Source organism: Pan paniscus, chromosome 14, assembly GCF_029289425.2.
Source record: "Pan paniscus chromosome 14, NHGRI_mPanPan1-v2.0_pri, whole genome shotgun sequence".
NCBI classification, from domain to species: domain Eukaryota; kingdom Metazoa; phylum Chordata; class Mammalia; order Primates; family Hominidae; genus Pan; species Pan paniscus.
The window spans coordinates 23,746,731-23,759,550 of record NC_073263.2 but is presented as its reverse complement, the minus strand read 5'-3'; the positions used below and the strand labels follow the sequence as shown (position 1 = coordinate 23,759,550).

General features: G+C 46.4%; 1 protein-coding gene across 2 annotated transcripts in view; it reads right to left on the bottom strand.

Moving 5' to 3' along the window:
* The window catches only part of SPATA13 (spermatogenesis associated 13), a 328,520-nt gene that overhangs the window by 171,088 nt on the left and 144,612 nt on the right, over window positions 1-12,820 (bottom strand). The window lies entirely within an intron of this gene.

The window sequence follows — 12,820 nt, the reverse complement described above, 5'->3', positions numbered from 1 at the left end:
TTCCTGTGGGCCTACTATGTGCCAGCCTTGTGCTAGGGCCTATCTCTCAGAGCCCAATAGGCCCAGAGAATCCACAACGTTGGTGAACATCGTGGCCCCAAAGCTGAGCCCACCAAATTAGCTTTGGAAAGTCTATATACAGAATTCATCTGACAGTTTTTTCTGAGCATTTCCTAGTTCTCTTTCTTTCCTTTCTTTCCCTCCCTCCCTCTCTTTTTCTCTCTCCCTCTCTCTCACTTTCTTTCTTTCTTCTCTTTCTTTTTTTAAGTTTCACTCTTGTTACCCAGGCTGGAGTGCAATGGCACGATCTCAGCTCACTCCAACCTCTGCCTCCTGGGCTCAAGCAGTTCTCCTGCCCCAGCCTCCTGAGTAGCTGGGATTACAGGCATGCGCCACCACACCCGGCTAATTTTGTATTTTTAGTAGAAATGGAGTTTCTCCATGTTGCTCAGGCTGGTCTCAAACTCCCGACCTCAGGTGATCCACCCACCTCACCTCGGCCTCCCAAAGTGCCAGGATTACAGGCATAAGCCACATGATTGTTTATTTAAAAATAAGGAATTTTTGTGGCCTGGCAATGAAAGACCATTCAGAAACTCAGATGAATAATTTCCTGTTAATAATCTTCTTAGGAAAACTTCTCTCCCACACCAGCCCAACTGAGCTTCATGCTCTCTGAGCAAATTCCGAGGCTGCTGCTGGTTCAAGGCAACCAAGAGCTTAATTCTGCTCAGGAAAGTGAACACTTTGTCTCCAGGAGATCAAAAGATTCACTTAAAAATAAATATCCCAGCCCTCCTTTTCTTTCACATTATGCTGAATTTGCAAACTTTTGTGAGGCTAATATGCCTGCCTCAGGTCGGGCTAAGGAATCACTCCAGAGGATCCTAAGCTTGCAAGCATTTACTTTCAGTAAATACACTGGCATTTCCTTACAGTTCCCCTCACCCAGCAGTAATTCTAAGGATTAGCAAAAAGCTTATAGTTGGAGAAAATAAACTCTATCTAAAAATACTCTTTTTTTTTTTTTTTTTTTTGAGATGGAGTCTTGCTCTGTCGCCCAGGCAGGAGTGCAGTGGTGGGATCTCAGTTCACTGCAAGCTCCGCCTCCCGGGTTCACGCCATTCTCCTGTCTCAGCCTCCCGAGTAGCTGGGACTACAGGCGCCCGCCACCACACCCAGCTAATTTTTTGTATTTCTTAGTAGAGATGGGGTTTCACTGTGTTAGCCAGGATGGTCTTGATCTCCTGACCTCGTGATCTGCCCGCCTCAGTCTCCCAAAATGCTGGGATTACAGGCATGGGCCACCGCACCTGGACCTAAAAATACTCTTAAAGAGTGAAAGTGAGGCACATTATATAATTTTCAATCTTGCTGTGGACAAATATGATTTTAGAGGATACCCAGCTTTCAAACTTCTATCAAAAATACGTATGTTCAAAATTGTTGTACTGTCTCTTTCCTAATTATTGCACATCAGAGGAAAAGATGAGAGAAGAAAAAGTATTTTTTTTTCGAATAATGAGTGTATTCATTTGTTAGGGTTGCCTTAACAAAGTATCACGAGCTAGGTGGCTTATACAATAGAAATTTATTTTCCTGCAGCTCTGGAGTTGAGAAGTTCGAGATCAAGGCATTGGCAGGGCTGTTTCTTTCTGAAGGCTATGAGGGAGAATCTATCCCTGTCTTTTCTTTCTGGCTTGTAGATGGCCATCTCGTCCCTGCATCTCACGACATCATCTTCCTTCTATGCATAACTTTGTGTCTAAGTCTCCACTTTTTTAAGGACACCAGTCATGTTGGATTGGAGCCCGCCTTAATGACTTCATCTTAACTAATTACCTCTGCAATGATCTTATTGTCAAATAAGGTCACATCCTGACGTTCTGGAAATTAGGACTTCAACATACAAAATTTTGGGGGACACATTCTGTCCATAACAACGAGTGAAGCCATCCTGAGGCCATAAAATCACTGAACAAAGCCTTCATGTTTTCTAGGCTCAGGGAGCAATGTTGGTACTGGTGAGGGCTGGAACAGTGGGTCACGACCAGCTGCTCTTACAAGTCAGTGGTTCTTAAATGAGTAAAAGCCATGCTGGTCTATCAAGATGGCATATCCAGGGTCTCTACTGATGTTCCCCTGCTACTCCCCATGCTAAAAAAACAAACCAATTTTCCTCTCTCCTGGAAGCATTTCCCATTGGGACGCTTTGCTAATCCAGGCCTGGCTTAAGCTGCCAAAAAGAGATGTGCTGCTCTCGGCATCCATACGACCTCTATGTAGCAGGCGCACCCCCACCCATCTGCCTCTGTGATAAATAACAGCAAGAAGTCAGCCGGGGGCTTGTTCGATGCCCTGAGCAGCGCACCAGAATCTTCCAGAGCGTAACTACTCACTGGGAAGGGGGCCAGGGCTTACACTTTTCATGGTGTGGTTTTAGGGTACTTGGAAAAGCCCCAGAAACCAACATATCAAATCTACTAGGCACTGTCTACCATTATTCCCTGCATAAAGGCAGCGAGGTCCTCATGCTGGGGAGAGAAATTCATTGGCCCAAACCCACAGCCAAGGACACAGCTTTTGTAGCTCTCTTGGCATTTCTTGCCTGGCAGAGTTCTATCTGGGTACCATTCTACCTTGTCACTCCGTTTGGACCATTTGCTACATCTTCCTACATGCTCCCCACCTCCCGCCAGCAACCACACTTAGCACAACCTCTGGAAGGCATGCAGAAAGAGCCTTCCCCCAGGTGCTGGAGCCAGCCCCCTCCTCAGACAGGATACATGAAGCGTTGCTCACGAAACCCCCACTCTGGATGCGCTGTCTGATTCTACGCAGGCTGTCACTTCTTCTGGAGGCCACATCCCGGGGACTCGTTCTAGTGCCGATGATTGTTTGCCCTGTCCCCTTGCCCCTTTGGACCATAATTCTGTGTTCTCTTGCCATTTCCTTTTTGTGGCCCCGGCACTATTCTGCCTCTCCTCCCCTGTGCTCTGGTTCTGTGGGTATGGCCAGCTTCCCCCACAGCCATCTGCTAATATCTCTGCTGGGCTCAGCTCAGCTGGGCCTCCCTGTGCTGCACTCCACCTCCTCACATGTTATGGTCCATCCCACACACACCTTTACACCTACCTACCACCTGTTGCGTGTCTCTAGCTATTGTGTTTTACCTGCATGACTTGCTTTTTTTCCCTCACCTTCAGGCATCCCTAGCACCTGCCCGAGCTCAGCAGGGGTATCTAGTTCCAGGGCCGACCCTGTCTGTCCTTCCTGTGCCCACTGACATTAAGCTTTCTGTAGCTATGGGCAAAGGCATTGAAATTTACAACGTTTAAATACACAGAGAAATATAACTTTATTTTCTATAATAGATCTCAAATGTCCCAGGAGCTGCTATTTCCAATTGGGCTTACACAATCTCTACCAGGTGAACTTAATCTCATTGGGCTAAGTACTTAGTGTTTCACATTTCTCTTTCCCTTCAACCTGTACAGAGAGGAAGTTTTGTGGTGGGGCAGTTTGATCTCTGTGCTATCATCTTGTCTGTATAGGCTGCACAGTCTAATCCCACTGGGCCTTTGGGTACCAGGATCTCTGGCTACATCTGCTGCTGGACCCACCTGCCCGCTGGAAATATGTGGGAATCCATTGCTAATGTTGGCTCCTTCCCTGGCCTCAACTGTCATATCATCTCCAGGTGTGCTATGTATGAAGTTTCCTTTCCTAGACTTGTTTTTTGTTTGTTTGTTTGTTTGTTTGTTTGTTTGTTTTTGAGACAGAGTCTCACTCTGTTGCCCAGGCTGGAAGTGCAGTGGTACAATCTTGGCCCACTGCAATCTCCGCCCCCCAGGTTCAAGTGATTCTTGTGCCCTCATCATACTGAGTAGCTGGAACCACAGACGTGTGCCACCACGACTGGCTAATTTTTGTAGTTTTAGTAGAAATGGGGTTTCATCATGTTGGCCAGGCTGGTCTCGAACTCTTGACCTCAGGTGATCCACCTGCCTTGGCCTCCCAAAGTGCTGCAATTACAGGTGTGAGCCACCATGCCCGGCCATCCTTTCCTAGACTTTGAATTCCAAACACCACATTTTCTTAATGTCTTCTCTTAAGCCTGGCCTTACTGAATTAACCCCTTTCTTTACCTTCCTAATAATGTTAATACTTTTCAAATACTTTTAAATAATTTTAGTTTCAACACAGTCTGTGAGATGTTGTTTTGGCAGTTAGTTTACCCCCAATTTGAGGCTTGGGGTCCTAGGTGGTTTGCCTAAGTCACACACTCATAAATAAGGACAGCCAGGACTGAAACTCTGGCCTCTTAGCCTTCTGTCCAGGGTCTGATATATTGGAGTACAGCATAAATTAGGACTTGGTCCAGATGGCCCTATGAAACTGAGGCCTGAGCATGATGGCTCAACTGAATAGAGGTTCACTGTTCTCCTATAACAGAAGATTTTTTGGGGGAAGCCATTCAAGGCTGCATGGCAGCTCTGCAGTGTGATCAGTTTCCAGGCTTGTTCTAGATTTCTCTTCTGTTACACTTAGCATGTGGCATTTATCCTGTGGCATTAAGATGGTTCCTACTTCTGCATTCCAGCTCTTTGCCCAGGGAGAAGGGAGAAGGGCAAAGGGAAACAATCCAAGTAACACATGTCAGCTACTTCTCCTTCAAAAAGCATTCTCAGAAGCCTCAGTCTGTGACTCAAGCGCATCTCATTGGCTGACCTTTGTCACACGGTCAACCCTAGCTGCAAGGGAGTCAGGGAAGCTGTGTGTTCTAAGCTGAGCACATTGGTACTCTGAGGGACATGTGAGCTGTTATGAGGGAAATAGGAAGAATAGACGGTTGGCTGTGTCTGCCACAGCTGCCTACCTCTCTAATCTGCCTTCCCTTGTTTTATGTTGCCATTTAACACCCTGCCTTCTCATGTCCTCATCCTCTCTCTTCCCAGTTGCCACCCCAAAAGTGTTACAATTTCCCAAGACAGCCAGGGTCCACATTGGTTGTCCCTATCCTTCAGCAAAACTCCTATTTCCTCAGATAGATGTTAGAGCAATAATCTAGTCATTTGTACAGCTGTATGAAAGTTGTGGCTTTCCAGATTTTCTGTTATATTTTCCACTTCAAGTACATGGTTCTGTTGTTCTCATAAGCCACTGAAACGTCTTGTAAATCTCGACATTTCAGCATCCAAACTTTACCTCCTGGACACCTGGAAGTAGCACAAAATCCTTTTATCTGACTTGTCTTGATCTCTAGTGATTTCCAGGCCCTTGGAGGATTCTGAGGTGAACAAGACAAGGCGCTTCAGTGCCCGGGTCAGGTAAGTAGAGATGCTTTGGGTAGATGGTTTTGTGAGTCGCCCTGTGAGAAGTCAGCTGGTCCTTGGCCCTGGGGTAAGGAGGGGCAATGCTTTCTGCACAAGTCCAAGAAGCATCATAGGAAAGAGGACTAGCTGGTCAAGACAAGATATGCCCATATGTGATGGAAATTCCTTTATCTCTCTCCTATAAACAAATGCACAAGAACTTAAAAACCCCAATAAACATTTGTCTCTTCAAAGCAGCCACCTAATAAGTGGACTTAAATAATACAGCTATTGTTCAAAGCATTTTTATAATTCCTTTTCTGGATTACTTTCAAGCTTATATGAAAATCTCTTGAATTTCCTTACTGAACAATCCTTGTCCTTTAGGATGGGTTTTATTTCAGAAAATAAGGAGACTCACACGAAGGCAAGTAAGTGAATCACGATGAAGCCAGAAAGCGCCCCCCACTCCACCCCTGTGTAAGAACTCTGTCTCATTCCTCCATAGCTCATCAGAGCTTTCTTTTCAGCAGTTTAACCTGCAGAGATTCCCGGCTCCTTACATTACATATGTTAAGCCTATAGAGAGAAAAATAAATGTTTTAAAAAGCAGTCACCAACTGAATAGGCACTTATTTAGGTCCAGGAAAATAGTGTGTTTACAGGTTCTGTTGATTTCTGTCTTCACAGTCATCTGATAAGTGGTTACTCCTTCACATGTGGTCTGTGCTTTTTCTAAACCACTGTTAAACCGTCAGCATGTTATCAGCACAAAGAACTATTCACTTCACTTAGGGAACATGGACATGGAGTTATTAACCCCATAAAGCTGGCCACCTTTAAACTTCTGATCTTGTCTGATAAACGCCTTGTTCCCATGACACTAAACAATGAGTTGAAAGGTAGTCAATAAATCAGAACACTGACCCCTCCCACGTACTTCTACAGTTCTCATCAACCATGCTTTGCCTTTATCTCTGACCTCTTCCCATTTTTTCTCTTCTCTGATTCATGCCTTCTCTCTAATCGGCTGGGTCCTAGACTGTGCTTTGATTTGTATTTGCCAAACAGTCTCCTTTTGATCCAGTTACAGGGAGGTGCCTGTACATCAGCTCACACTGGGAACGAGAAGAACTGGGCTCTGCTCACTTAGTCCTAGTCCCACTGGCCGTGTGTGTGAAGCCATGGGCCAGCCCCTGGCTTCCAGGGTGGACTCCCGGGTGTAGGGGCTTGTGACTGCCCTGAATGATTCCCTTCACACGAAGTGCTGAGCACCCAGGAAGGGTGCAAACCTGCCTCAGCCAGGACAGACCCTGCAAAAGAGGGATGATATCAGCCTGTGTGTTCACCACCACTCTGGGCAGAAAGAAAACATCCTGAAGGAAAGGGCTGAGTAGAGTAGCCTCCTGGCTACCTCACCCACCTCTTTGCACTTCCCTAATCCACAGAGGACTTGGAGGGACTCCCAGGTGAATTTCTCCATCCAGGAGCAGTACAGGCAACCAAAGGCTGGGACCCCAGGGTCCTGCAAGGTCCTAAGGTTATTAATCCCCCACCCTTGTCCCAGAGCTGTGGCATGGGGCTTCAGCCCAGGAGACACGGACAACAGGCACAACAGCACTCACCATACAGGGACTGAGGCAGGCCTTGGCCACATGGTAAGCTGATGCCAGGCAAAAGTTTGTCTTATGTCCTGAATAATAACTATGTGTCCATCACACAGCCTTTGGGTGTACACAGCCTATTTAAAGCAGAAACAGACAGAAATCTGGCCAGGAACCAGAAGCCACTAGCTCTTCCTTTGATTCCATACATAGGGTGGCCCTGCCCGTCTCCTCTGACTTCAGGCAGGCACCAGGCAGGTGATTCAGCCAAATAACAAACCTGTCCCTACTAATTTCAGGGTTAGGCCTCCAGCAAACCTCCGGTCTGCAAATCACCCTCTCCCCTCCTCTAACTCCAGAAGGTTGAGGGCCATAAGAACTTTAAGTTTAAACTTTTTCTCACATCCTCAACGATTCTCTGGACTAGCCTTGTTCTGTGTGTTTTGGCAATTTTTTTCCATCCTGAAACATGGAAGTTAAAAATAATTGAGCATGGGAATTGAAGGATGAAAGTCAGATCTGGGATTCCCTTTCCCTCCTGCTCACATGGGACAGACGCTGCACTCGGACTTTGATGGTTGGCTGCTCCTCTGACCCCCAGCATTCAGCGTGGACTGTGGAAACCCACCCGACACTAGCACCAGAGTCTGGACAGTTCCTTTTTTCAGCCCACACCACCTGGACTTTGGATTGAAAGCCCATGCTGCAGAAGCCACTTCTTTAAAGTATAGGATCATTAGAAGTCAGCCCATCAGAGGAATTAAACAAACAGATGGTGCGGTGCCACAGGGTGACAACAACAGAAAGGGTCACTTACCCCGGTGTAGAGTTTGTCACCCACTTTTGCAGCAGTCACACAGATGGGCTGTTCTACTAAGCCTTTAGTGGAACCAATCATTACTTGATCTTGGGTGAGAAAAAAAAGTAAAAAAAGGTTTTAGCTCACTTGTTTTCTTGCCAGATCAATTGGTAATAAAATGACATTTTGCTTGCAAGAAATGTAAGCACAATGCGATTATTCTACAAATAAGTGCAAGTGGCTAACCTTAGGTACGTATTTTTTACGGGAAGTAAGCAGTTTTTTTTTTTTTAATAAGGTAGGACTTTTTTTATGTTTAAATTCTCCTGAAATATACTTTTTGGTTCTCTTGCTCCCGGGAGTCCTGTTTCCACAACAAGGCCTGTCCACATCAGCGAGGAGTGTTAGAATGCAGATTTCTGGGGCCCGGCGTGGCTGTGGAGGCCTTAGTTTGGGATGCTGAAAGACAGGCTATTCTCAGAAAGCTACCTGAGGCCTGAGAAGCATGACCTGGCCCCATGCACTTTCCTAATGGCTCTGCCCCACCATTTAATTACCTCTGAGCAACACCCTTCTCTTCACCTAGCTAGCCAGAAGCCAGAAAAATCTGACTGTACATTGGGGTTTGAATAAATTAAAGTGGATGCATTAGAACATCTTGAAACCTTTGCAGAGCAGGTTAGGCAAGTTCCAGAAGGACAGACCTGGCAGAGCACTTCTGGTGATGAAGCCACAATGTCCTTTCCTGTCCCACGTGTAGGTCACCCCTCCGGGCACAAGGACAATGTCCAACTGGCCATTGTGGAGTCCAATTCTCAGGGCAGTGGGCTCGATTCTGGGACAGTCCACTCTACTGCTGCCTGTAGAAGGTGCTTTCTTCCTCCGAATAAAGCCCCAGGACCCCAGGATTTACAGTTGATATGTCAGAGGCTCAGTCCATCCAGAGCCTTCCCTACAAGCAAAAAGCTTCCCCACCCACCTTGAAGAAATTCACAGACATCAAAAGATCATTGTGTGGCACATGGGTTAGCCCTTGAATTACAGAGCAATTTGCTGTCATTTACTGTAAATGCTGTTAGTTCATTACATCATCATTCTGCCAACGGAGGCATGAGGAGTACTTGGATGCAAACTCAGTTCGGTAGGAAAAGTAAGAAATAAATGAAGCTGTACCAGACTTGATGCCTGTCTTGTTTTTATTCCTTGCTGTGCAATTTAAATTTATGATACAAGTGTCTTTGAACTTCAAATGTTAAACTTGCTCACAAGTCAGTATTTTTTGCTTTTTTTCAGAACCTGATCACTGTTCAGCAACCATTGATGGGCGCATATTATCTGTATGGAGATTTACCAATGCTTTGTGAGAAAACAAAAATGCCTGTTCTCAAGAAACTTACCAGCTATGGGCCGGAAGGCTCTAAACTGAACTTGAATGACTCATCACAGTCATCTGATTTCTTGAGCTCTTGCTGTGCTGGAGATCTTCTGTCTCCTTGGTTCACTCTATGGTTCACCCTTCTCCAGCTGCTGTCCCCAGAGGCTGTTCTCAGTAGACTACCTACGGGGGCTCCCCTACCCTCTGGCCTCTGGTTGGATTTCAGCAATGGGGAGGGAGCCCAGGCAGGGAACTGGAGGGAGAGAGAAGGAAATGACGCTGGTTGTCAACTCCTCCCTGCTGGTGTCATTGTGGGATGGCTTTGTCCCTTGACTAAAGGTCACACAGTACCTGCAAGGCAGGTTCTGGCAATGCCCTACTCCCACCCCCTCAGAGCTGGAGAGGGTGGCCTCACTGCTACCAGCCTGGGTAAGCTCTGTCCCTGTTGCTTCCTACCCTGGCCACACCTTTGTAAATAACTCCCTTATTAAACAGTCCTCTAGTCATCCCCATTCCTGCCAGGATTGACTGGCATTTCTACCTCAACACTGGTATTCTCCACTTAAATCCTCAATGCTTTAAGGAGGTAATATTACTAACTTCATTATACAAACCTCGGAACTGGTCTCAGAGAGATGAGATAAGACCACACATTAGATAACAAATGTGAAAGGATTTAAACCCATTTTTGTTTGATTTCACAATCTCCAGTCTTCCCATTATGATCTCTAGAGAGAGAAAACATTTAGGGTAAAGATTCCTAGAGCTGCTAGGTTAATAATAAAAATAATGGACTGAGTGCAGTGGCTCATGCCTGTAACCAAATCCCCAAGCTGACAGGCCAAGGCAGGTGGATCTCTTGAGCCCAGGAGTTTGAGACCAGCCTGGGCAACATAGTGAGACTGCATCTCTACAAAAAAATATAAAATTAGCTGGTCATGGTGGCACACACCTGTAGTTGCAGCTACTCAGTAGGTTAAGGTGGGATGATCCCTTGAGCCCAGGAGGTCTAGGCTGCAGTGAGCCATATTCATACCACTGCACTCCAGCCTGAGTGACAGAATCTGTCTCTGTCCTGCGCCCTGGGAGTCTGTCTCTCTCACACACACACAAATATATATACGTAAATGCTTATTTTTCGCTCACTTTCTCTTGCCAGGGAAACTCCAGGATAAACACAGTTGTCGTGGGTTTTAAGGGACATGAAGGAGAAAGTTACCCAAGTCCAACATTTACTGAGGAGCAATCTGTCAGCCCCACAGGTCAGAGCAGAGTGTGGCAGTCATAAGTCCAAGATCTGCTTGTGAGTCCCTCCATTTCCCATTAAGTTAATGCTGTGAAAAACTGTTTCATTGGCCTTAGGCTGTACCCCACCTCCAGGTACCCCTCCCCCAGACTCAATCACGGGTCACAGCCGCAAAGGCTCCCCATGGCTCCTGCCCCCATGACTTCATCCTGGAGAGGAAGTCCCTGTAGCAAGTGAGGGCAGAGAAGTGAGTGGAATTCCAGCAGGATCTTGCAACAGACTGGGAGTGGAGAAAGATGCTTTCTCATCACTTCTAGAATGCATCAGAAAGGTAGATGCAAGACTCTCGCCTGTTTGATACAGGGCTCCTGGCTCCCCTGCTCTATTCCTACCTCCCCAAGAACCACAGGGCCCAAGCCAGGAGCAGAGCCAAAGGCAGCTGCTCTCAGCTGCAGGGAAAAGCATAGGCAATAGGGAACATTCGAAATCCACATTCCAGAGTGGGCCCCCTTTTGCCTTCCATTCATCTTTTCCTTACTCTTCCAGTTAATTGACCAGAAGTTTAATGAGCACCTATTGTCAACAACAGCACTAGGCTTCCTGTGTCCTTCTGCCTCCTGGTTCCTTTTTGCTCCTTCAAAGCGCAACTTTCCTTGGGCTGCCCTCCTCCTTATTCCTCACCTCCAAAATGAACTCTTGCCTCCTTCCTGCTCCTGAGCAACAAAAACATCCATCCCTTGAATCTTGACAATCTCACCTAAGTCAAGGAAGAATTCCTTGGCTAGTAATTCTCACTAGGTGAACTGAGAACTCTGCTTAATTCTCCCTCACTCCTTAAACCACTTGGTTGGTGAATTTTAGAAACTGTGCTGGGGGTGGTTTAGGTTGGTCCGTACGACCCCTCAAGGGATCATGTGTATTCTGTATGCTGAAGGAGTTGTGGAAAAGGAGAAACCTGCGGTACACACCCTCCATGCCCCCTGGTTCCTGCCTTCGCTTTGCCTCTTGCCTACACTCTGAGGCTTGAAATGTCCTAAGTTTCTTTTCCCAAGACAATAAGGTGACTCTCATTAGGAATGACAGGAAGTTTCCCTACTCTAAGTCAAGGGGCTCCTCCCTCTCCCGCTCTGTTAGGAGATGCAACTCCCAGGCTCCTCTGCTGAAGAAAGCAGAAGAGGTGAGCCCTGAGCCACTAAGCACCGATTCCAGAGCCAGCATAGCGGCCTCTCCGCGCAAGCTGATGTTATGCGGGAGCAGAAACTAAGAGCCTCACAGAGGGTATGGGTCCAGGGCTTGGAGAGAAAGGAAACAAATGGCAGAGAGGAGAGACAATGGGGCCATTGGGAGAAATACCGGGGAGAGCCCCTGCCTTGCCTGACATTCTCTAATGTTTCCTGTCTGCCACCACCTGCTCTGACCCTGTGAATGAGTTTCAGTTCCTTTCAAGCACTTGATCCTTGACCTGAATGAGACTTGGTTCTACAGATCTAGGCAGGCAGGCAGGCTGTGATAGAAAAAAAATAAGACAAAAAATCTGACAATATGCTAGTAACATCTGATCCCACTGCAAACATTCAGACTAGTCTACGTGGAATGTAAGAAACTAACAAAATGGACCGACAATTGATGATGTAAAAGTAGTGTACACATTAAAAAAAGAACAAACCTTGGAGTAATTATAACTCCTGTTCATTACAACAGACAAAAGCAGTATCTATACAATACAGAATTGCTAAACCAAACTTGGAAACTTCTGTCAAGTGGGCTGTTTAGCTTTTGAAGAGGTAGAATGCCATGTCCAATTAGACTTGTTTGATGGACTATGACTAAATTCACCTCCAGGACTGCCATTCTCACCAGAATCTAGATGAGAGCACTGCGTCCCACCAGGCCATCCACCTTCCTTCGAGAAGGTCTGATACTCTGCAGCTGCCCTGGAAAGGCACCTTGCCCTTCTATCCACCTTGTCCTTCTGTTATGTTAGACACTGAGGGGGCTGTACACCTAGACTGTGTCCTGAAAGAGCTTTCAGCAACCTGCTCCCTGGGAGTCTGTAACTTAAGAGAAAGAAGTGTGGCTGTTACCTTCCTCATCTTATAGATGAGAAATAAATGAGAGAGATTCTAAGGTGGTATCAATAGACTACTAAAGACAACAAAAACACATTTTAATACACCAAACAAATCTTTAAAAACCGAAAATCAGTTTATCATCAGCTGCTTTCTCTGTATGAACTCTAATAACTGCTTTCTTTGGTGAATTTATATGTTGCTGGGTGCTTAGAAGACTCTGCTGCCCAGGCTTAGAGGAAGCTGGTGACGATTCTGACAAATCCCATTGCTTTCTGTGTGTTCAGAACCCCAGGCCCAACCTTTCCTAGCTGGAGCCATGCTGGACGGCACCAGCATCTCACAGGGCCCCTGAGCCTTCCTTTCCCATGGCCAGAGTCTGCCCAGGTTATCTCAAAAGCCTGAAACAGGA